Below are 22,942 nucleotides of genomic sequence, written 5' to 3'. Positions count from 1 at the left end.
CGACTTCGTCTTGTATCGAGTCTTATATCTAGATTGGATAGATTGGTGCTCAATAGGGTAGAGAATAGGGTTTTAGTGATGATAATTCATTTCGCACAAAATGGCATGAGCCATTTCGCACGAAATGACTTTTGGCCATTTCGCACGAAATGGTTCATGACCATTTCGTACGAAATGCTTCTTCTATAAATAGCTGAGCATGCAATTCATTTGTAACAGTTCTGATTCCGGTACCAAGGTGCTGCCGAAGTGTCTACATGCTGTAAATCGTTGTCAAATCAATATACAAGACATTAAAAGTGATTCTGTGTGCAAATCAAGCTGATTCTACATCAATATGTCTATTTCCGCCTTTCATATTGACTAGAACTCTTCTGAATGACTCGTTTTGGTCGGGCAAACGATCCTACAAGTGGTATCAGAGCTCAGGAGGAAGAGTTCTTACCAAATCAGCCTGATTTCACCAAAACTTCTAACTTCTACACCTTCTTTTCAAAATTAAACAAGATTTCATGGTTAAAATGGATTGATTTTCTCACATTATAAGCGAAACACTGTTTTAACAGATCCTTGAAAGAATTGGACCTAAAATCGAACTAAAAACTGATCAATTTGACAAAAAACCAATCGAAAGTGTGACATCAGCATGATTTCGTACGAAATGGATCTCCATTTCGCTTGAAATTGTCCTTTTCGCACCAAACAGGTCCATTTCGCGTGAAAGTATTTCCATTTCGCACGAAATGGTCATTTAGTTGTTCCATTTCGTACGAATTGTCCCAAAGCTCCATTTCGCATGAAACCGAAGTTTATTCCGTACCAAAGGTTCATTTCGTTTGAATCATTTCGCGCCAAAGGCATTCCGCACCATAAGTTTCATTTCGTGTGAATCTCCATTTCGTTTGAAGTTTGTGAAGTTGTGATCTTTTTAAACCGAAACATAGAAGAATAGTTTTACAACGCGTTTGCTACTACTCCAGCTGCCCTAGTCACAGCTGCTGAAACAATTGAAATCGAAAATGAAACAGGAACGTCTCAAAAGCCTCCAAAGCTTATGTACATTGAGGATTTTAAAGGATGGCAAAATCGTTTTGAAAACTGGGTGCAAGCCTATAAGTTTGATGCATGGTGTTCGTTAGATGTAGATTATGTTAAGCCGAAAAATGAACGTGGGATTGAATAAGCTTTAAGTGACTATTCAACGGCTGAGAAATTGAAATACACCAGTGAAAAAATGATGATTAGTATTCTCCAACAAGCAGTAAAAGAAGATATCTTTGTTTTGCTTCAATATGAAGACACTGCTAGATCAATTTGGTTAGCGTTGATTAACAAGTTTAAGGGAAGTGCTGATATGATCAAAAATAAATGTGCATTACTAAAGAAATCGTTTGATATGTTTACAGCGTTTGAAGGTGAATCAACAAAAACGACTATCGATATATATCGTCATCTTGTCCAGGAAATGAGAAGGTTGGATATCAAGCATCCTATCAGCCTGCAACATGTATTAAAATATCAATACAAAAGTATTGGCGAGTATACAAGTTTGATAATAGAATAATAGATTAAAACAACTCATATCCATAGTGCAAAGAATAAAACAGTTTCAGTTGTGCTAGTGTCATAGTCCATGCAGTGACAGCCCAAGTTTCCAATGCGTTAAGTGCATTTCCCAAAGTTTAACGGGAGGTCATATGTCTCCTCCTAACAATACCCTAAAGACTAACGGGGAGGTGCATTACTCCTATAGCGCTACTATTGTTAAGGCGGAACTACACACTCTTGATTAAACGTCACATAACATAAAGAGTCAAGAATCAAGAATCACATGTTTCACATAGGATAGAGTATAAGTTTCAAAGTTTCGAGTTTAAGTTTCATAGAATACATGTTACACCCCAAAAGTTTAAAGTAAAAGGGGATCGAGTATACTCACCGTGATTTCTTTACAGTCGCAACTGTTATTGGATCAAAGGGAGCTCTTTTGAGATTAGCCTGATTAGATTGTAATAGGGTAAGAGTCGGGCGAAGTATCGAGATTGAATAAAGTGTCTAACAGGTCACTAGGTCGGATGGTTGTCCGATTGGACGGTTGTCCGATTGGATGGCCAGTCGACCGGGTTGCCTTGTGTACGTGTAGTGGCAATGTCTGCCCGATCGGTTGGCTATCCGATCGGGTTGCCATTTATCCGATTGAGACCGGCATGAGATGAGATCAAGTGGCTGTCCGATCGGATGGTAATCCGATCGGCTGGCCAAGTGTGAGGAATAGGTTGTCCGACTGGTCAGTTGTCCGATCGGCTGGCCTGTTGAGAAGTAGGGTTGTCCGATCGGATGGCAGTCCGATCAGCTGGCCTGTTGTTTCTTGGTTACCAACTTTCGTAAAATTGATAAGTTTTGAATTTAATGGTGACGTCACGGCACGTATTGAGACAACAGTTACCCATCGTTTCACAGACATTCTGATTGGTCGGGAATCACCCCAGTCCGACCCGTTTGTCCGTTGGTGACGGTTTTATGCCAGAATCCATCCCGTGATTGTCTTAATCAGTGAACAATCCATTCTTAAACCAACTCTAGACCACCGATCAAGTCTACAGTCCGTTCAGTCACGTTTATTACCGAAATAAATCAGAAATTTGAATTAGAAGTGAAGAAACTTAAGTTTTAGTATAAAAACTCTTAGATTTAACTTAGATTTAGTGATAAATACATGGAATCCCTTATATCTCAGCTAGATTTTACCAAGAATTTCCTCATATAGCAGTTTTGTACAAACCACCATGATGACATCATCCTTAAGATCTCAGATCTGAGAGATTTCACGAAAAAAGTGTGATTACGAAGGTGAATCACGTAGAGGATGAAGTGTAGATCAAGAAAGTACAAGAATCTAGCTTGAAACGTACCGCAATCAGCAAGAAAAGGAAGAAATAGCGTGCGCGTGCGTCAGGTTCGGTCAGAGCTGTCACATCACTTGAAATGGTGATGTGACAGCCTATTTATAGGTGAAAGGGGAAGGGAAGAAAGGTGGTTCGGCTGGAGTGCCATCCGATCGGCTGGCTGTCCGATCGGATGGTCATTCGATCGGACGACCACTCTGGCCATTCCATCCTTTCGCGTTTCCCGACTCTGATTTGTTTCACGTGATAGGTTCGGCGTTGCATTGCGTATAGATTACATAGAGTATTTTATTAATTAGATTACATCATAAGCACCGAAGTCTCAAAGTTTCTTAGATTCCGCCAGTGACAAGGCTCCAGTCTCTCGTTTAACCGAGAATCAAGCTTCACGAGTCTAAGGAGTCAAGCACCATTTTAAGTTTCAAAGGTAAAGAATCTTTGTTTCTCAATCATCAAGAATCAAGAGTCCAAGTATCAAGTATCAATAATAAAAATCTAGCTTTCATAGTATAAAGAATCAAGTATTTAGTTTATTCATAAAGATTCAAGTATCTAGATTAAGCATCAAGGGTCAAGCATCAAGAGTCTAGTATTTGTATCAAGTCTCTTAGTTTACATTTCAAGAATCCAGCGTCTAGATTAAAGAATCAAGCTTCATAAAAATAAGATTCATGCTAAAGTTTTAAAATATCAATCATCACAAAATTATAGGGACTAAGACTGACAAGTTACAGGAGTTCAGGGACTGATCTTGCCAAGTGTCTAAAGTTTAGGGACGCTGGGCGTTACACTTTCTTCATAAACTCTAGAATGCTCTTGGTTGTCACGTTTTTATACATTAAAATTGAATGTCATTAGTTAATTGGTGTAAAATCATACAATAAAAAAATCCTTTTACTCTTAAGGGATTGGGGATGGTTTTGAGTTCATAAAACGTTTAGATCATGCAACTAATGTTGGCCTTAGTCATATAACATAGGCAGGCAGGCATGCAGGCATCTTTTGTTGTGTAAGTTGGTGAGTGAAGGCAGCACACCTGAACTTATGAAAGTGATTTTAGGGTTTTCTTTATAACTCATTTGGTAAAAGTCAAATCTCCATCAACTACATTGCTTGCTTTTCTTAAAGTTACAAATCTCATCATATTAATAATAGATTGGTTTTGTTCAGTCCCTAGTACAAGAAACATGAAATGGTAAATTATTGCAAGTGTATGGTTAAATACATTATTGTTGTAATATTTAATCTTGTAGTCATTATAATCATTTAAAATTATATAGATCAAAATATATTAATAACCTATTAATAATTAGTTGGTTATTGTTGATAGACTATATTACCCTTATTAATTAATTGAGTTTCCTTTTGGTGTATATATAAGGAGATTATTAGAGAGGTTAAAGGTTAGAGACACAACATAATAACACACAACATCATAATCGCCCTTCTCTCTCCCTAAGCCGAAATCTCCTTTGTTTCGGTTCATCACCATCATCACTTTACACCCTAAGGAGGAAACAGATCATGCTGACAAGAATGTCGAACTCAATGGTTGCATCTCTGACTGGATTCTCTGCTGGTATGTCTGCTGTAATAGGTACGTTATTCATGTTTTCCATTATGTATAAACATAACTGATCAACATGTGGTATCAGAGCATATATTGATAAGTCAGTTCTGTTTTCGTATCCATTAATTCTGGGATTGAAATCTGGAAAACAGAATTTTGAAAGTCTTATAAACAGCCGGTTTCGAGTCCTTTATAATGTCCCGAAACCACTGTTATTCGGAAAAGAATGTTTAATAGTTGACTCGAAATCATAATGGGTAAAACCTATTGTTCCGAAATATGTTTACAAAACCATTAAAATTTAGGTTTCGGGTTTCCAGAGTTATGTTTTTAATTTTAGGGTTCATCATATGTTCTTAGAAAAAATTCGAAAATTCCTTTATGTTTTGGAATGTAATTTGGATTTGTGGGTGTTTTATTATTTTAATCGGAATTTTATCTCTTAGAATTTCGAAAACTGTTAAAAGATAAACAGACTATAATTTTCGTAATCTTTTGATAAGCTTAGATCAGCACTAAAACAGGAAACATTATCCCACAATCCCCAAAATTTCGAATTTTCAATTATATTTCCACTAACAGCTGTTGATGAGCAGGTTTCGAAACTTGGAGAATAAGTTTCGAGATTAGATGGTTTCGACTAAGGTTCCGACTGAGATTCCGACTCGAAATCTCACTGAAATATGAGGACAACTGAGGTTGCGACTGAGATTTCGACTCGCAATCAGGTTGTTGCGACTCGAAATCTCATAATGAACTTGAAACCTCATATGTCACTCGAAACCTCGAGATTTCGGGTGAGGTTGCGATTGGCATTAAGGGACTTGAAATCTCAAGGTTTCGAGATTAAAGGGCCACTCGAAATCATAAAGGAACTCACGATGAGTCAAAATCTTACTCAAAACCTCACTCGAGATCTGACTCGAAATCTCAAGCTAAGTCGAGACTTCATAACTGAGTCGAGATCTCACTTGAAATCTAAGATGACCTCGAAATCTCATTACTTTATTAAGCTGTTAATGTGAACTAAAATTTAGCTCGGGGTCGTGCAGGGGGCACACTGATGCTTTCAACGATGTGAGATTGAATTTAGTAGACAAACAGATGTCAAAAACTGTTCATCTGTGTATACCATCTCTACGATTATCTGGCCGCTGCCTGGTTTCATTTCAACAAAATAAGGCTTTTAATCTACGCATTGTTGTGTATAAACAGAGGAACCATAGATAAAAATTTACACTCTATATACAATCAAATATAACAGGTGCAATAAAAAACTAAAATTAAAACAAAAAAAGGCTAATATCAAGTGTAGATTAAGAGCTCTGTCATCACGAAACATTAATGAACCCCTACCTCGATAAAGGGTTTTGATATGCGATTAGAGCCATCTGTGTAGAGGCGGCATCCAGTTCTTCGAGTTTTAGTGTGTGAATATCTCGCTAGAGCCCTCTCTCTTTGTAATCACAGCCATACCCAACGCGGCCCCCAACCCCAACGCCACCACCACCAACACCGTCACCCACCTATGCCCCACACCACCACTACCAATCACAAAAACCACCGCCTCCCGTTGGTGTCGATGGTGCCGGTGGTGCAAGTGGTGCCGATGGTGCATTATTTTTCTTAGAATATGACATGTTAAACTACATATTCAGGAATTTAGTGTGTGCATTTTTATCAAGAAATGAAATATGTTGCAGGTAACTGCTGTGCTGATGTCACTGAAAGCCGGGAATCTAGGTTTGAACATGGTGGCTGCCTCTCATGTTATTCTTTTCGATCTTTGGTGGAATCCCACCACTGAATATCAAGCTATTGACCGAGCTCATAGAATCGGTCAACCACCTCTACAAAACCTATACCCTTTCTTGAGGACGTCAACCACCGCCTCCCGCTCACCACCACCGCAATCCTCCCTCACCGCCTCCCGCACACCACCACCTACCTCCACCGCCACCGACAACCGCCCCTATACCTAATCTTCAAACCCCATCAGGTACTTTTCACCACGATTTCCTTTTTTCATACTTCAAAGCTTCTTCATTATACTCACAGAAGAAAGAGTGGTGGTGGAGGGGAATTGGACCAGGGAAGATGAAAGAGATCTGAGATCTGATTTTTGAATGATAGAGAGAGAAAGAGACCTGCTATACCCCCTCGAAATTGCAAAATGTCAGTTTGGTTAATTTACAAAAATACCCCCAATTATACTCACATGTTTAATGAGGTGTCCATTTTTTATTGGTTAATATTGGTTCTTACGGTTCTCGCAACTGGGGTGGTTTTCATTTGAATCAATCCATATGTATATATATAGGTAGAGGATCCTGTACATTAATTCAGAAGTGTGAGAAGTGTATGATAACACTATATATAACACTATATAACACCATATAAACACCGTATAACAATATGTAACACCATATAACACCACATAACACTATGTAACACTATATAACAAATATAACACTATAGTTTGTCTGATAGCATGTCTATGATAGATGTATAGTGTTATATATTGTTATATAGTGTCATATAGTGTTACATAGTGTTATATGGTGTTATATGGTGTTACATAGTGTTATACGGTGTTTATATGATGTTATATAGTGTTATATATAGTGTTATAATACACTTCTCACACTTCTGAATTAATGTACACTATCCCTACCATATATATATATATACATATATATATATATATATATATATATATATATATATATATATATATATATATAGAGTGGGGATCCTACGGAAAGTGTGTTTTTCCTAAAAAGTGTAAAAAGTCATAAAACACAATAATTTCAGGCATAAAACACACCTAAAACTCACAAATAATAGAATGAACATTACTAAAACACCATATTCAAACTCTAATAGTCCATAAAAACTTCAAACACACCATCGTAGAACTATGAATATAAAACACACAATGCTAAACAACATAAAACACAATAACATTTGTCATTCCACAATCAGAGCCTTAACATCTAAAACACAACACAAAACCCACATACATGATGTTTTAGTAATCTTCATCATATTATTTGTGGGTTTTTGGTGTGTTTTATGGTTGACATTATGGTGTTTTATGACTTTTTACACTTTTTAGGAAATTTGGACTTTCTGGCCAACTCCTATCCTATATATATATATATATAAGGTGAGGATCATGAGAAAACTACATATAAATGAGAAAACTAGAAAACTAACTAAAAAAGCCAAAAAAAAAAGCTAAAAAACATACCAAAATTTTTTTTTTTTTACAATTTTTAATAAAAAAATCGCTAGTTTTTATGTCTAGAAAAAACAAATTTTGGTGTACTGCACATGTGCAATATATGTGATTATATGTGTACTACACATGTACTACACATGTGCACTATATCCGTAATAGTGCACATGTGCAATACAACCAAAAACTTTTTTTTTTTAATTTTTTTTTCTTTTGAAAATTTTTTCCATGCATAAAAAGCTGCGATTTTTTTATAAAAATTAAAAAAAAAAATTGGCATGTTTTTTTTGGCTTTTTTAGTTAGTTTTTTGGTTTTCTCATTTAAACTAGTTTTCTCATGATCCATACCCTATATATATATATATATATATATGGTAGGGTTCATGCGAAAACAACCTTTATTGCGAGAACCAATGTGAACACAACAAAATAAACCACTACACCACCCAAAACCTAAAGAAACCTAACCCCCCCTCCAAGCTAAATGGCAAAAACTAAACCCCCCCCAAAAACCAAAAAAAACCTAACCCCCTCCCCCCAAGTTAAATGCTAAAAACTAAATCATAAAGCTAAACTCCAAAAAATATTAAAAAAAATAAAATACACACAAAAAATATTTTTTTAATACTTTTTAATAAAAATCGATAGTTTTAGTTTCTAAATAAAAAAATCTTTTATTAATTTTTTTATTGATGAAAAGTAGGGATTTTTATTAAAAAAAAGATTATTTTTTTGTGTTTTTTAGGTATTTTTGGTTGTGTTCACATTGGTTCTCGCGGTTCTCGCAATAAAGGGTGGTTCCTAACTGATCCTTTTCCGATATATATAAGGATCAGTTCAAATGAAAACCATCCCCAGTTGCGAGAACGTTAAGAACTCCTATCATCCAATAGGATTTTAGCACATCACCTATTTTTAAATTAAATCAAAGGGACAATTTAGTCTTTTACTATTTATGTCACATCATTTCTCTCTATTCTTTACAAAAGTCAAATCAATTTTCTTTTTTTCTTTCTTTCTTTCTCTTTTTCTTTTACATTAAAATATTATTCTTTTTTTATATTTATTTTTTTCTAATTTTTATATTTTACAAAAAATAGAAACATCCAAAAAATATTTTCAAAAAATGATAGAGATGGGTGGGGTCGGAGTTTTCAAAAAAAAAATTGCGGGAGTTCATATTCAGCATTTTCAAAAAAAAAAACGTTCACATTCGATAAAAACCATCCCACTAATCGAAATAGTTTTATACCGGGTGTAAAAAGAGTTTGGAGTAAAATTTATGTTTGGTGTAAAATTTACAACCGGGGTGTAAAAAGAGTTTATAACCGGGACGTAAATTTTACAACCGGGGTGTAAAAAAGGTTTATAACCGGGGTGTAAAAAGAGTTTATAACCGAGGCGTAAAAAGTTTATAAGTGGGGTGTTAAAAGAGTTTATAACTGGGGCGTAAAAAAATTTTGCCGTAAAAATGCTTTTGGCGTAAAAAAAATTCGGCCAAAAAAAATGTTTGTCATAAAAAAATTTTTCGCGTAAAAAAATGTTTGGCGTAAAAAAAATTTGGCTTAAAAAAAATTAAAACCGGGACGTAAAAAAGTTTAGAATTTTGGTGTAAAAAAATCTAAAAAACGGGGCGTAAAAAAAAGTTAAAAACCTAGGCGTAAAAAAGTTTAATGTAAAAAAAGTTTAAAAACGGGGCGTATAAAATGTTTTCGCGTAAAAAAAATTTAAACATGTAAAAAAATTGGCGTAAAAAAAAATTAAACCCGTAAATGTTTTAAAAACGGGTCGTAAAAAAATTTTAAAACCGGGTCGTAAAAAAACTATTTAAACGGGGGCGTAAAAAAACTTTCTAAACAGGGTGTAAAAAAAGTTTTTAAACGGGGTCTTAAAAATTTTTAAAATCTGGGTGTAAAAAAGGATTAAACCGAGTCATAAAAAAATTTTAAAACTGGGGCGTAAAAAAATTGTTTGCCTACACTTGGCTGCGTTCTCTGTATTTTGCAGTGTATGCGCGATATTGCGCAGTATGCGCTTAAATTCGAAATGAGGATTTTAAGCGTCTAATTAATTTTTCTTCACAATTATGATTACAAATAAGATTTTAATCATAACGGAATATTTTTAGGGTTTTAACATTATCCGAGCGGTCGCCGATGTTCGTTTTGCATTTTGTTCGTTACGCGATAAGCGTTTATCTTATTATTGCCAACATAAATTTTCAACTAAGTTTGGATTTACCAACACTTCAAATACTATATATTAACGTCATATTTAATAATTTAGTGCCTTCATTTATTTATAACACATGTCATACTAGTATGGTAGAGGCTTAAAGTAGCCGAGTGTCACAGCACGGTCTCATGCTTGTCTTCTGATTCGTTGTTTTTGGTCTTGGGTTGAAGCTTGGAGGGTTGGTATGATGTATCAACTTCTTTTATTCTGTATTCATGTTGGTGTTTGTCGTTAATTTGTTCTTTTTGTACATTTAAGCTCTTTTAATCCTGAAAATAAAAAATATACAAAGAAACACACTTTTTCCAACATTAGTACTAAACATGGTTGGTTTTATACCGTATTTGATATAATTTATATGTTGCATTTGATGCATATCATCTATGCAAGATTTGATAATATTGGAAGAGATGACATGTTGTTATATGTCGGATGTGATCATTGTTGGTGCATATGTCTGTCGACTTCGTCTTGTATCGAGTCTTATATCTAGATTGGATAGATTGGTGCTCAATAGGGTAGAGAATAGGGTTTTAGTGATGATAATTCATTTTGCACGAAATGGTTCATGACCATTTCGTACGAAATGCTTCTTCTATAAATAGCTGAGCATGCAATTCATTTGTAACAGTTCTGATTCCGGTACCAAGGTGCTGCCGAAGTGTCTACATGCTGTAAATCGTCGTCAAATCAATATACAAGACGTTAAAAGTGATTCTGTGTGCAAATCAAGCTGATTCTACATCAATGTGTCTGTTTCCGCCTTTCATATTGACTAGAACTCTTCTGAACGACTCGTTTTGGTCGTGCAAACGATCCTACAAGTGGTATCAGAGCTCAGGAGGAAGAGTTCTTACCAAATCAGCCTGATTTCACCAAAACTTCTAACTTCTACACCTTCTTTTCAAAATTAAACAAGATTTCATGGTTAAAATGGATTGATTTTCTCACATTATAAGCGAAACACTGTTTTAACGGATCCTTGAAAGAATTGGACCTAAAATCGAACTAAAAACTGATCAATTTGACAAAAATCCAATCGAAAGTGTGACATCAGCATGATTTCGTACGAAATGGATCTCCATTTCGCTTAAAATTGTCCTTTTTGCACCAAACAGTTCCATTTCGCGTGAAAGTATTTCCATTTCGCACGAAATGGTCACTTAGTTGTTCCATTTCGTACGAATTGTCCCAAAGCTCCATTTCGCATGAAACAGAAGTTTATTCCGTACCAAAGGTTCATTTCGTTTGAATCATTTCGCGCCAAAGGCATTCCGCACCAAAAGTTTCATTTCGTGTGAATCTCCATTTCGTTTGAAGTTTGTGAAGTTGTGATCTTTTTAAACCGAAACATATAAGAATAGTTTTACAACGCATTTGCTACTACTCCAGCTGCCCTAGTCACAGCTGCTGAAACAATTGAAATCGAAAATGAAACAGGAACGTCTCAAAAGCATGGTTGCAAAAATCGCGACTAGTCGGCGATTAATCGCTGACTAGTCGCTAGTCGCCCATCAACTGAGTAATTTTCAGCTAATCAGTAAAAAAATCGCTAGTCGGCCTAATCGGCCCTAGTCGGCCCTAATCGCGACTAGTCGGTCGGGAAAAATCGGAAAAAATCGGGAAAAAACAAAAAAAAATCGGAAAAAATAGGAAAAAAACACATATTCCGGCCAAAACCTCCCAGATTCCGGTCAAAACTTGTCCACTTAAAAAAATTACGTATAAAAATATATGTATATATGTATAAAAACTTAAAATTATACATAAAAAGTCCGATCCGATTAATCCCGAGTAATCCCGAGTAGTCGCTAGTCCCTACCTCACCGACCCGCTAGCGACTAGCGAGTTCTCCAACCTTGCTCAAAAGCCTCCAAAGCTTATGTACATTGAGGATTTTAAAGGATGTCAAAATCGTTTTGAAAACTGGGTGCAAGACTATAAGTTTGATGCATGGTGTTCGTTAGATGTAGATTATGTTAACCCGAAAAATGAACGTGGGATTGAAAAAGCTTTAAGTGACTATTCAACGGCTGAGAAATTGAAATACACCAGTGAAAAAAATGATGATTAGTATTCTCCAACAAGCAGTAAAAGAAGATATCTTTGTTTTGCTTCAATATGAAGACACTGCTAGATCAATTTGGTTAGCGTTGATTAACAAGTTAAGGGAAGTGCTGATATGATCAAAAATAAATGTGCATTACTAAAGAAATCGTTTGATATGTTTACAGCGTTTGAAGGTGAATCAACAAAAACGACTATCGATATATATCGTCATCTTGTCCAGGAAATGAGAAGGTTGGATATCAAGAAAGAAGATGATGAATGGGTTGATAAGCTAGTTGATGCGCTACCACAACCTAAATGGGGAACATATTTGTTGATCCCAAAACATTTGAGAAAATCTGAAAGTATGAATTTGGCTAAGTTCATTCAGAAGCTTGAAGAACATGAATTGGATGTTCAGAAAACTGCTATCATGAATAATCCAAATGCTCAACAGGATGTTAGTCTATACTACAGAGGAAGCAAATTTCAGACTACTCCGAGTCCGAAGATTAAAACTGCCTTCAGTGCTGATGGCTCTTCTGGAACAAAAGTTAGTACTGTAACTCAGAGTGGTGGATATTCGTCATCATATTCAAGTTTTGATCCAAATTTCACAACACCAAGTTCTCAACGACAGAATTCAACAAATCTACAATGCAATGCAATGTTACATTGAATATTCAAAATGGTCAAAATCTCTCTCTAGAAGTGGCTAAGCAACACATGGCATCGCTTGTTGCTATGTTAGAATCGTATGAAAGTTTAGTTGCTGGAAGAATTGGGAATCCGATTCTCACTAAAGAGGATTATGACCAGATTGATGCTGAGGAACTTGAGTTGATGGACATCAAGTGGTGTTTAGCAAGTGCTGTAAGAAGAGCAGAAAAATTCACTCAAATCACCGGAAGAGATGATCTTCGTGATATTGCTTCATCTCCATTAGGATTTGACAAATCAAAGGTTACTTGCTTTCGTTGCAAAGAAAAGGGGCATTTTAAACGAGAATGTAAAAATAAAGAAGCAACAGGAAGACAAGATCCGTTTGGAAAGAACGATTATTATCAAAAATCAATTTTTCATCAGATTACTCAACAACCGTCATCATCCCGTGCTATTGAGGATGGAAAGAAGAAAGCTTATCTTGTTAATGAAGATGATGAAAAAGTTGCAGAGGGATTTAGCTGGGACAAATACATTCCGGCTGATTTAGGACTTGTTGCTCGAATCTTGGAAGAAGAAGATGTCAAATCTAAGCCGAAAAGAACACCGATTTTTAAAGAATTAGGATGTGATGCAGACACAGATGACGAAGAAGAATATATTGATAAAGCTAGACGACAATTGGATACTTATAGTTTTAATTTGTTTTTGCAGATAAAACAAGATGTTGAAAGAGAAAAGAACTGCTCGTCTGAAGAGAGAATTGGAAAAGAAAGATTGCTGAAGAAAAGGCAAAAATGGAAGCCGAGAATGAGAAAGTTGAAGAGATTTCGACAGAGAAGGTCGAAGATGAAAAATGTGAGATAAAAATAGAATTTGATGAAGAACTGATAAATGAAAAGGTGATTGAGAAAGTGGTGGAGAAAATTGTTGAAATTGAGAAAATTGTTGAAGTTGAAAAAATCGTCGAAGTTGAAAAAATAGTCGAAGTTGAAAAGATTGTTGAGGCAATGAAACCTTGTCTAAAATGTTTGGAATCTTGCAAACATTGTGAAGAAAAAGACAAGAAGTATAGTGAGCTTGAAGAGTTGAAAGAAAAGTTGTTGTTTGATGTGAAGTATGTGAAAGAATCATATAATGTACTAAACAGATCAGTTGACAGTCTGAACAAGACAAACTTATAAGTAGATGCTGCTATGAAGATGATGAGTTCAACATTAATGACAAAGCAGAAGGTTATCAACGAGTATATAGAAGATTGTGCAAAGTTGAAGCAGGATTTAGAACTCGAAAAGATTGAAAATGAGAGAATCAAACGATTGCTGCTGAGTTATACAATTTGTGATTATTTGATTGACAGAGTCTATCCTACTGTTGCAGGACTTGAAGTTTTTCAGGATAAAAAAACGGAAGATACAGATACTGGAAAGAAACAAAGTGTCAAGTATAACAAGTGTCCGCTTCTGATCTGGGAAAGTTATTCTCCCAGAAAACCAAATGAGGAACGTTTAAAAAAGGCAGTCAACATAAAGTTAAAGTCTGAAACCATTAATGAGTTACCAGATAACATTGATGTCACATTCACAGCGTCTGACACTGATCATGAGTCTGAATTATTAAAGAAAGTGGTTGATCAGGTGTTGGATATGGATGAAGAGTCAAAGTCGGAATCTAAATCTGAAAGTTCGGTTTCATCAGACAAGAGTCTGAGTTCACCAGTCAAACGGGTTTACAATAAAGAATTCTTGTTATCAAAAAATAATTTGAATGACGAACCAGTCAAAGTGGCATATACTTTGAATGATTCAGACAAATTATATTCTGATGAGGAATTTCCAATAAGAAGTGTCAAAACTGAACAGATCAAACAGGTTTTCAAATTAACAGAAAGCAATATTTCTGAAATAAAAGATATAAATCTTACTGAAAAACCTAAAAAGTACACTTCAAGAGTTCAACAAAGATTGAACAAGAAAAAGGGTTACAGTTCTGGTTTTCAAAAGAAACCAAACCATAACGGTAATTTCAAAAAGAATGGATTAGGTTTCATTCCCCCAAGAAATTGTAAAAATGAGAAAACTTATAAACCAAAAACTAAATTTGTTTCAGGTACAAGTTCAGTCGAAGAAGAGAAGAAATCATTCTGGAGACAGTCAAACAAAGAGTTTCTGGCTGAGAAGAAAAAGAATGTGGTGAACGAATCTGAAAAAAGAGTTGAAAGAAGAACCTGTTACAGATGCCAAAAGGTTGGACATCGCTTGGAATTGTCCAAAGTCCAACAACACAAAACAGGGAGTTTTTTCTAACTCTAAAATGGAAAAGAAATGTGTTGGTAAACCAGAACAATCAACAGAAAAATTCAAAGTGTTCAAAAATTTGAATTTCGAAGATGGTGAAAGTTCGAAACGTTTTTACAAAAGAAAAGTCGATTTGAACAGACAGAAGTGGGTTGTTAAATCAGAAAGTAGTTCTGACAATGAATCTGACTCGTCAAAGTCAGAGGAGTCATTTGTTGTGAAAAAGAATGAGAATTCCGTTCCAGAAATGAACGATGAAAACTATCCGCCATTGTCAAAAGAAAACTTGAAGTTAAAACTTGGTAAGGTTGAAATTTCAGATCAATTCTTCGCTGGTAAAGAAGAATTTGATGCTGAAAAAGCTTTTAATGGAAAAGTAAAACGTATCTTTGGGAAAATGGTTGACGGGAAGGTAAAGGGTGTGAAAGATTTTTACAAATAAAAAAGATGGTGGGATAGAGATGAATCACACTCACCCAAGGCTGGTCAGGCTTTGGTGACTGCATTTTCTACTTAAAATCCTGACTTGCCGGAACTCCTAAGTTGGTAATTGGGGAGTAGAAATCGGCATCTTTCTTGAAAAATATCACAGATGTGAATGGTGGTTGAAAATTGTCATATTTCTATTTTCGAGTGGTATGGTTAATAAGCAAACCTACAAGTGGTTGAAAAGAGATTTTCACCTACAAGTGGTTAATCAAGGTTATTAAGTTGAACTTGATTTAACTTTCGTTCAAGTATTTGTAAAACAAAGTGATGATTATAACCCCAACTCTACAAGTGGTAAAATCAACAAAACTTATTTTCCGGAAAAACCATTTTGATTAAAACAAACTTAAGTGTTTTGAAATCTTAATGGGAAAATAGTTTGTTGTCAGGGGGAGTTCTGATTGTTTATGCCAAGTGGATGGAGAATTGAAGCATTTTTCATCAGTTTGTCAAATTTTCTTTAAATGGTTTTGAATTTTAGGGGGAGTAAGAAATTTCAGAAAATCCAAAAACATTAGAAAATTTGAAAAAGCCAAAAACATGATAAAATCAAAAATGCCAAAAATATCGAAAAATGAAAAAGAGTTTTGTTGAAAAAGAGGAAATGATAGTACATCAGTGTACTATCACAACATGCTAAAGATATGAAAAGTTAAACGTGATAAACGATCTCACTGATGATGTGCCAGTAGGATTTTATACATTCAGTAGATTGTTTTCGAGATATAAACCTAAAAATATCAAACTTACTTATTTTGTGGGGAATAACGAAGTGTGGGGGATTTGATTTTAAACGAGTGGAATGATGCGTGCTAGTGTGTATATGTTTTAGATGTATATTTTAAGCCCTTTTTACACTTTTAGCCAAGTTTTAAATTTATAAAACACGATATTCACTAACACTAAACACACATATGGGCAAGTGCACCCATCGTGGACGTAGTATAGTGTTGATAAGATACCGAGGTCCTCCAAGGACACAAGAGCTTTTAGTACCGGTTTATCCTCAACGTCTAACCAAATCAAAATGTTAGAAAAGATTTTTTTAAACTAAGAAAATAAAGACTAACTAAATGCTGAAAAATAAAATAAAAATAAAAACAGATAGACAAGATGAATCACTTGGATCCGACTCGTGTATTAGTATAACCTTTGATTATTTTCGCACTTTTGCACTTGTTTAAGAGATTATCTTAGTTATTGTAGTAGGCCCCTCTTTTGAAGGCGACGTTACCCTCAACCCAGTAGTTTGAGTCAGTAAGAATACAATCCTAAAGGGTCGGATTATTGAAAGATAATGAATTAAGTTATTAATGCAAATTATGGTAGGCCCCTCTTTTGGAGGTGACGTTACCCTCGACTAAGTAGTCTGAGTCAGCAGGGATACAGTCCTAAATAGCCGGGTTATAGTATTAATAGTAGTTAACTTATGAGGGGGTCAAAGAGTTTGGATCCCCGCCATCCAATACCTATGGGTATTGAAGGAGATCCTACTAAATTTGACCCAGGTCCCTTGCAGGACCTCTAAATGCTGAACAAGGGCAAGACCCTTACCAAACCGTTCCCTTAACCCCCGAACAGGTAGCCAACATACCTCCATATAGACCGTGGAGATATGAATGGTGAAAATCTTTTATTTTATATAGACAGTAAAATAATGCCAGACACCACGGACAAACGATAAGGAAAAGTCACCTTCAACATAAGCAACTAGTTATTAAAGTCATTAATACAAAACCAAATAAAAAGTGCAAAAGATTAAAATTAAAAAGTATTATACTAAACACTTGTCTTCACCAAGTGATGTAAGAGACTTAGGCAAACATGGCCTTGACTGTCAAGAACTCTTACGATCAATCTTGGATCCCGAGACGACTCACACACTCTATGATGGACAATGGATGATGGTGGTGGATGATGGTGTTATGGTGGTGGTGGGTGGTGGATGAAGTGTGAGAGAGGTGGTGTGCCAAGGGATGAGTTGCAATGAAGCCAAGCACTCCTATTTATAGGCTGAACAGAAGCCTGGGCACGGCCCCGTGTCCGCTGCACACGGCCCCGTGCCCGTCTGACAATCTCTCTCCTCATTAATTGTAATTCACAATTACAATTAATGCGCCTGCAGTACTTTCGCCACGCCCCCGTGTTCAGTGGGCACGGCCCCGTGGTGGGCATTGGAAGCTTCTATAGGTTTGTCTTTTCTGTTGCTTCTTGGGCACGGCCCCGTGCTGGCTGAGCACGGGGCGTGTTCAGTCTTCTGCCTTCTCTGTTTTGCTTGGGAGGATGCTGTCGAGGGGTCGGGCAATCCACTTATGTTCCTTTTCTTGTATTTATGTTAGATTTAGCTGCCTTTTTGTTTCTTTTGTTAATTTGAGCTCATTTAATCCTGAAAATACAAAAGGAAGACAAAAACACTCTTTTTCCAACATTAGTACTTAAAAAGGGTTAGTTTTATGCCTCATTTGATGTAATTTATATGTTGCATTTTGCACACATCAAATACCCCCACACTTGAATTTTTGCTTGTCCTCAAGCAAAACTCTTTACTATGTGGCTTACACTCCCAAATGGAATGGGTAGAAGAGAAGGTTTTGGCTTGTCATAGAGTGTCGGGAATCCATGATCTTTATTGGGTTTTATTTTTATTTATTTACAATCCTATTCGTTATGATTTATTTAGAACGTTTCATAAGAGAAATTACTTATTTGGGCATAGCATGCCTTTTTAAATTTCCATTTATATACAAGTTCACATACCTCACGGGGGAAATCACTCACACTCGGCCGACGGTGTATTTTTAGTGAATCACTCGAGGGCGGCATGGAACTTATTCCTACCATAGGCTTGCCAAGCAATCAATCCTCCTCCTTTTTAACTTTGTTACCTTTGTAAATATCAAGAGGACTTTTTGGGTGAAGGCTTGGGCTAAAGATGGGTAGTTGGGTTAGTGGTTAGTAAAAGGGCGAAAAGCGTAAAAAGCGTCGGTTTTCGTAAAACATTTTGTTTTAGTGACTTTTTATTTTTAATGAAGTATTTCTTCAAACAAGCTTTTTAGGAGCTTTGTTTGTTTATTTCTAACTTCATTGTAAACTTCTCTTTTTTTCAGTCACACGAAAACCGAGCTTGTTACTAAAATAAAGGAAAAAAAATAAAAAGGGTTTTTGGTGGGTAAAAAGGGTTTTGGGTTAAGAAATGAAAAGGTTTAGGCTCAAAGGGGTTAACTAGGGGGAGTTTTTGGGTAGGTGAAAAGAAAAATAAAAATAATGGTTTTGAAAGAAAAAGGGTTAGTCCTAATGCCTCCATCATTTACTTACTTGGGTTTAAGTTGGTAAGGACCGGGAATGAATTGTCGTGGCAAGTTCTAGAGTCGCAAGAACCAAGCGGCTATTCACACAAGAAACGAAAAATAAGCATTTAGCGTAAAGATGTATATTTGTATGCTCAATAAAGGCTCAAAACTCACTTTTTGTGGGAATGGGTTTTTCTATGTGATCAAGTATATATAATCGAATTTTAACTAAGCTTGTCATACCGTTTCATAATTTTCTTATGTTGGTTCTTTTTATCACGACGCTATCGGTTGTAAATTTGTAAAAATATAACCTTGTTAGTCTTAGAATTCCCAACTTAAACTTTAGACAAGTAAAAAAAATGAAAATTTTTGAAAAAATTTGGGGTGATTAGCGGTTCCAATAGAGTTTTGTGTAAGGCTTGTTATTAGGACTTGCAAAATTCAAGGTTTTAGCATCCCCCCACACTTAAATTACACATTGTCCTCAATGTGTCCCAAAAATAAATTTTTAGGTTGATTGAATGTGTAACATGGTGTTAAAAGCAAAAATTTATGTTACTGGCAGTCTGGACAGGGCCCCGTGGGGACCGGGCACGGCCCCGTGTTCAGGTGCCAGTAACGATAATTAAAGAAAAGAAACAAAAGCCTGGACACGGGGGCGTGTCTGGTGAACACGGCCCGTGTCCAGTTACCTGAACTGGGCGTTTTTCTGCAGGGTGTTCAGCACGGGGCCGTGTGGGCTGGGCACGGCCCGTGCTGAACCTTCTGTAATGGAGAAATTGTTGTCGTGTGGCCTTGTTCTTGTGCATGGGGCCATGTTCCTCATTTCTCTTATCATCCTTTACCACCATGAGTGTGTTTTATTTATTACGAACCATTCAAACCTTAAAACCATCATTCCATTAAAATCATAGAGAGATCTTACATAGTCCTAAAATTATATTAAGCTAGATAAGAAAACACAAGAAGCATTAAACCGTGGAGTTCTAGCCTATACTTTATTTTAATTAGCAAAATTTCCAAGAAGCTAGTAGTCTTGGTTAGATATGGCCTTATAGAACTCCTTCTTCCGGGTGTGGCCTTCCTCATATGTCGGCGAGCCACTCCTCCACCTCCCTTGGAAGGAGAAATGAGGGCTCATTAGCGTTAGTTTGAGGAGTTGCGATTTCCACCGGGATCCCTTGTTGGTGCTCCATGGGAGGTTCCGCCGGAATGTCGTCCCACCCGGTAGGGTTGTTAACTTCGAGCGCCAGGTTCCAATCCTGTTGAGGAAGGATCGGTTCCATTGGGGGTGTTACAAGAATATTTAACCTCTGGTGCAAGAGGTTAATCTCTTGGAAGCTACTCTCAAGTCCCACCGTAAGATCGTTAATACGGTCGATTAGGACCTCCTCTACTGACGTCATTTCGTCGAGAACCTCCCTTAATGCTATTACATAGTGCACAAGTGTAGCTTCAATGGAGGGCCTCCTTCCTCTTCGGCTGTTTGATGAATGCACGGAAGATGTTTCGCTGTTTTCACTCGACATTCTACGAAAAATAAACTGAAAATAGTTTATTTTCTGAAACAGTAGACCGGACACGGCCCCGTGCTCATTGAGCACGACCCCGTGTTCATCTTTCTGCAGAGTTTTGGAGCAAGGAATCTTGAAGTTTTAAGTTATTTGCTGAACTTGTGGGGTCTTTTTAAACATTAGTAACTTAAAACAATGTTATACAACATATTTTTACTAAGATTCCTTGAACAAAACTCATCAATCCCTACCACAAAGCTTGAAAAATTCAAACTTTAATGGAGGTTTTTGGAGAAAGATGAAGAAGGAAATGGTTAAAAGAGGAAAGGACAAGATGGCTTGTTGGAACCTTCTTTTAGAACTTACCTAGGATAGTTGAGAGAAGATTCCTTCAAATCTCTGTCCCAAGTTGGTCCAAATGTGCAGAATTCTTGGCTGCATTTATAGAAAACGACAGCATCCTGGACACGGCCCCGTGTTCAGTGGGCACGGCCCCGTGTGCAGATAAAATTCTGACACAATTTGTCCGTATTCTGGCGTAAGGGTCAGAAGCGAATCTTTTGGTGAACATGGGGGCGTGTTGGCTGGACACGGCCCCGTGTCGAGAGGCTGGTTATGAAGTTTGTCTAGTTTTTAAGGAACTTAATCGTATCGGGTGGTTCCTGACTGGTTAGAACAACCCCAAAGTGCCTAAGGTACCTTAATTGTCCTAGACTAAGGCGAGAACGCAAGAGGTTGTCGGTGAGGGTAATTCCTATTTTTATTCTAGGTGGACAAGTCCAACCCTTTCCCGGGCTCTCGTTAAAGAAGGTATATGCCGAATCGCTCAGATCTATGTATGCACCGAACGAAGTCGATGGAGAGTCCTTCACGGCACAATCGGCACAAGGACGACTATCGTCCAAGTCTTCGCTAGGTATGAAGGTATTTTTGGAAGCAACGAGGTTGTTGGAATGCGATCCCAACATTTCTTCATGGTCATCGTCTTGGGGTGGATCAATGAAATCCTTCCTAAGCTCTTTTGACCAATTTAAAATTAGATCTTCTAGTTGAAATAACTCGTCAAGGAGCATTTCTCCTAGAATATCTGGTTGGGCGCATTCGAGGGAGAGATAGTGATTATTTTTACTTTCGCCCCTCTTAAGGTTATAAGGAGTCGGTGGGTCTATGTAGTGGGGCTTATAATTTAGAAAGTAACATTCTAATTCTTTATGTTCGCCTCCACATAATTGACACCACGTATCATAAGAGTGCCGAAAGTAAAAAGAATTGCCATCACTCATGTTTGTGTCAGAAATTACCAACCGCCGGGATCTAATGGTTCTGTTTTCAGTAAGTGAATCTTGGGCACAGGGGCGTGTTGAGTGAGCACGGCCCCGTGTTCAGCTTACTGTCTGACTTAAAACAAGATTGCTAGTTCCAATGATTCGGCACGGGGGCGTGTTCAGCAGGCACGGCCCGTGCTGAGCTCTGCAGAAGCTGAAAAATTAAGAAAATCCTAAAAAAATAAAAAAGAAAAACAAAAATATGATTAGGCCATTGATTCCTAACTTTTTTAAAATCCTTGTGTCCCCGGCAACGGCGCCAAACTTGATGCGTGCTAGTGTGTATATGTTTTAGATGTATATTTTAAGCCCTTTTTACACTTTTAGCCAAGTTTTAAATTTATAAAACACGATATTCACTAACACTAAACACACATATGGGCAAGTGCACCCATCGTGGACGTAGTATAGTGTTGGTAAGATACCGAGGTCGTCCAAGGACACAAGAGCTTTTAGTACCAGTTTTTCCTCAACGTCTAACCAAATCAAAATGTTAGAAAAGATTTTTTTAAACTAAGAAAATAAAGACTAACTAAATGCTGAAAAATAAAATAAAAATAAAAACAGATAGACAAGATGAATCACTTGGATCCGACTCGTGTATTAGTATAACCTTTGATTATTTTCGCACTTTTGCACTTGTTTAAGAGATTATCTTAGTTATTGTAGTAGGCCCCTCTTTTGAAGGCGACATTACCCTCAACCCAGTAGTTTGAGTCAGCAAGGATACAATCCTAAAGGGTCGGATTATTGAAAGATAATGAATTAAGTTATTAATGCAAATTATGGTAGGCCCCTCTTTTTGAGGTGACGTTACCCTCGACTAAGTAGTCTGAGTCAGCAGGGATACAGTCCTAAATAGCCGGGTTATAGTATTAATAGTAGTTAACTTATGAGGGGGTCAAAGAGTTTGGATCCCCGCCATCCAATACCTATGGGTATTGAAGGAGATCCTACTAAATTTGACCTAGGTCCCTTGTAGGACCTCTAAACGCTGAACAAGGGCAAGACCCTTACCAAACCATTCCCTTAACCCCCGAACAGGTAGCCAACATACCTCCATATAGACCATGGAGATATGAATGGTGAAAATCTTTTATTTTATATAGACAGTAAAATAATGCCAAGACACCACGGACAAACGATAAGGAAAAGTCACCTTCAACATAAGCAACTAGTTATTAAAGTCATTAATACAAAACCAAATAAAAAGTGCAAAAGATTAAAAATAAAAAGTATTATACTAAACACTTGTCTTCACCAAGTGATGTAAGAGACTTAGGCAAACATGGCCTTGATTGTCAAGAACTCTTACGATCAATCTTGGATCCCGAGACGACTCACACACTCTATGATGGAC

General features: G+C 36.7%; 1 non-coding gene across 1 annotated transcript; it reads right to left on the bottom strand.

Moving 5' to 3' along the window:
• Positions 1 to 5,549: 5,549 nt before the first annotated feature.
• Positions 5,550 to 5,680, bottom strand: LOC118479440. Its single transcript, XR_004859575.1, has one exon. It is a non-coding gene; the product is annotated as a small nucleolar RNA snoR143 (small nucleolar RNA).
• Positions 5,681 to 22,942: the final 17,262 nt, after the last annotated feature.

The sequence above is a fragment of the Helianthus annuus genome, chromosome 5, assembly GCF_002127325.2.
Source record: "Helianthus annuus cultivar XRQ/B chromosome 5, HanXRQr2.0-SUNRISE, whole genome shotgun sequence".
NCBI classification, from domain to species: Eukaryota; Viridiplantae; Streptophyta; class Magnoliopsida; order Asterales; family Asteraceae; genus Helianthus; species Helianthus annuus.
The sequence above is the reverse complement of the archived record's forward strand: the minus strand, read 5'-3'. Positions and strand labels throughout refer to the sequence as shown.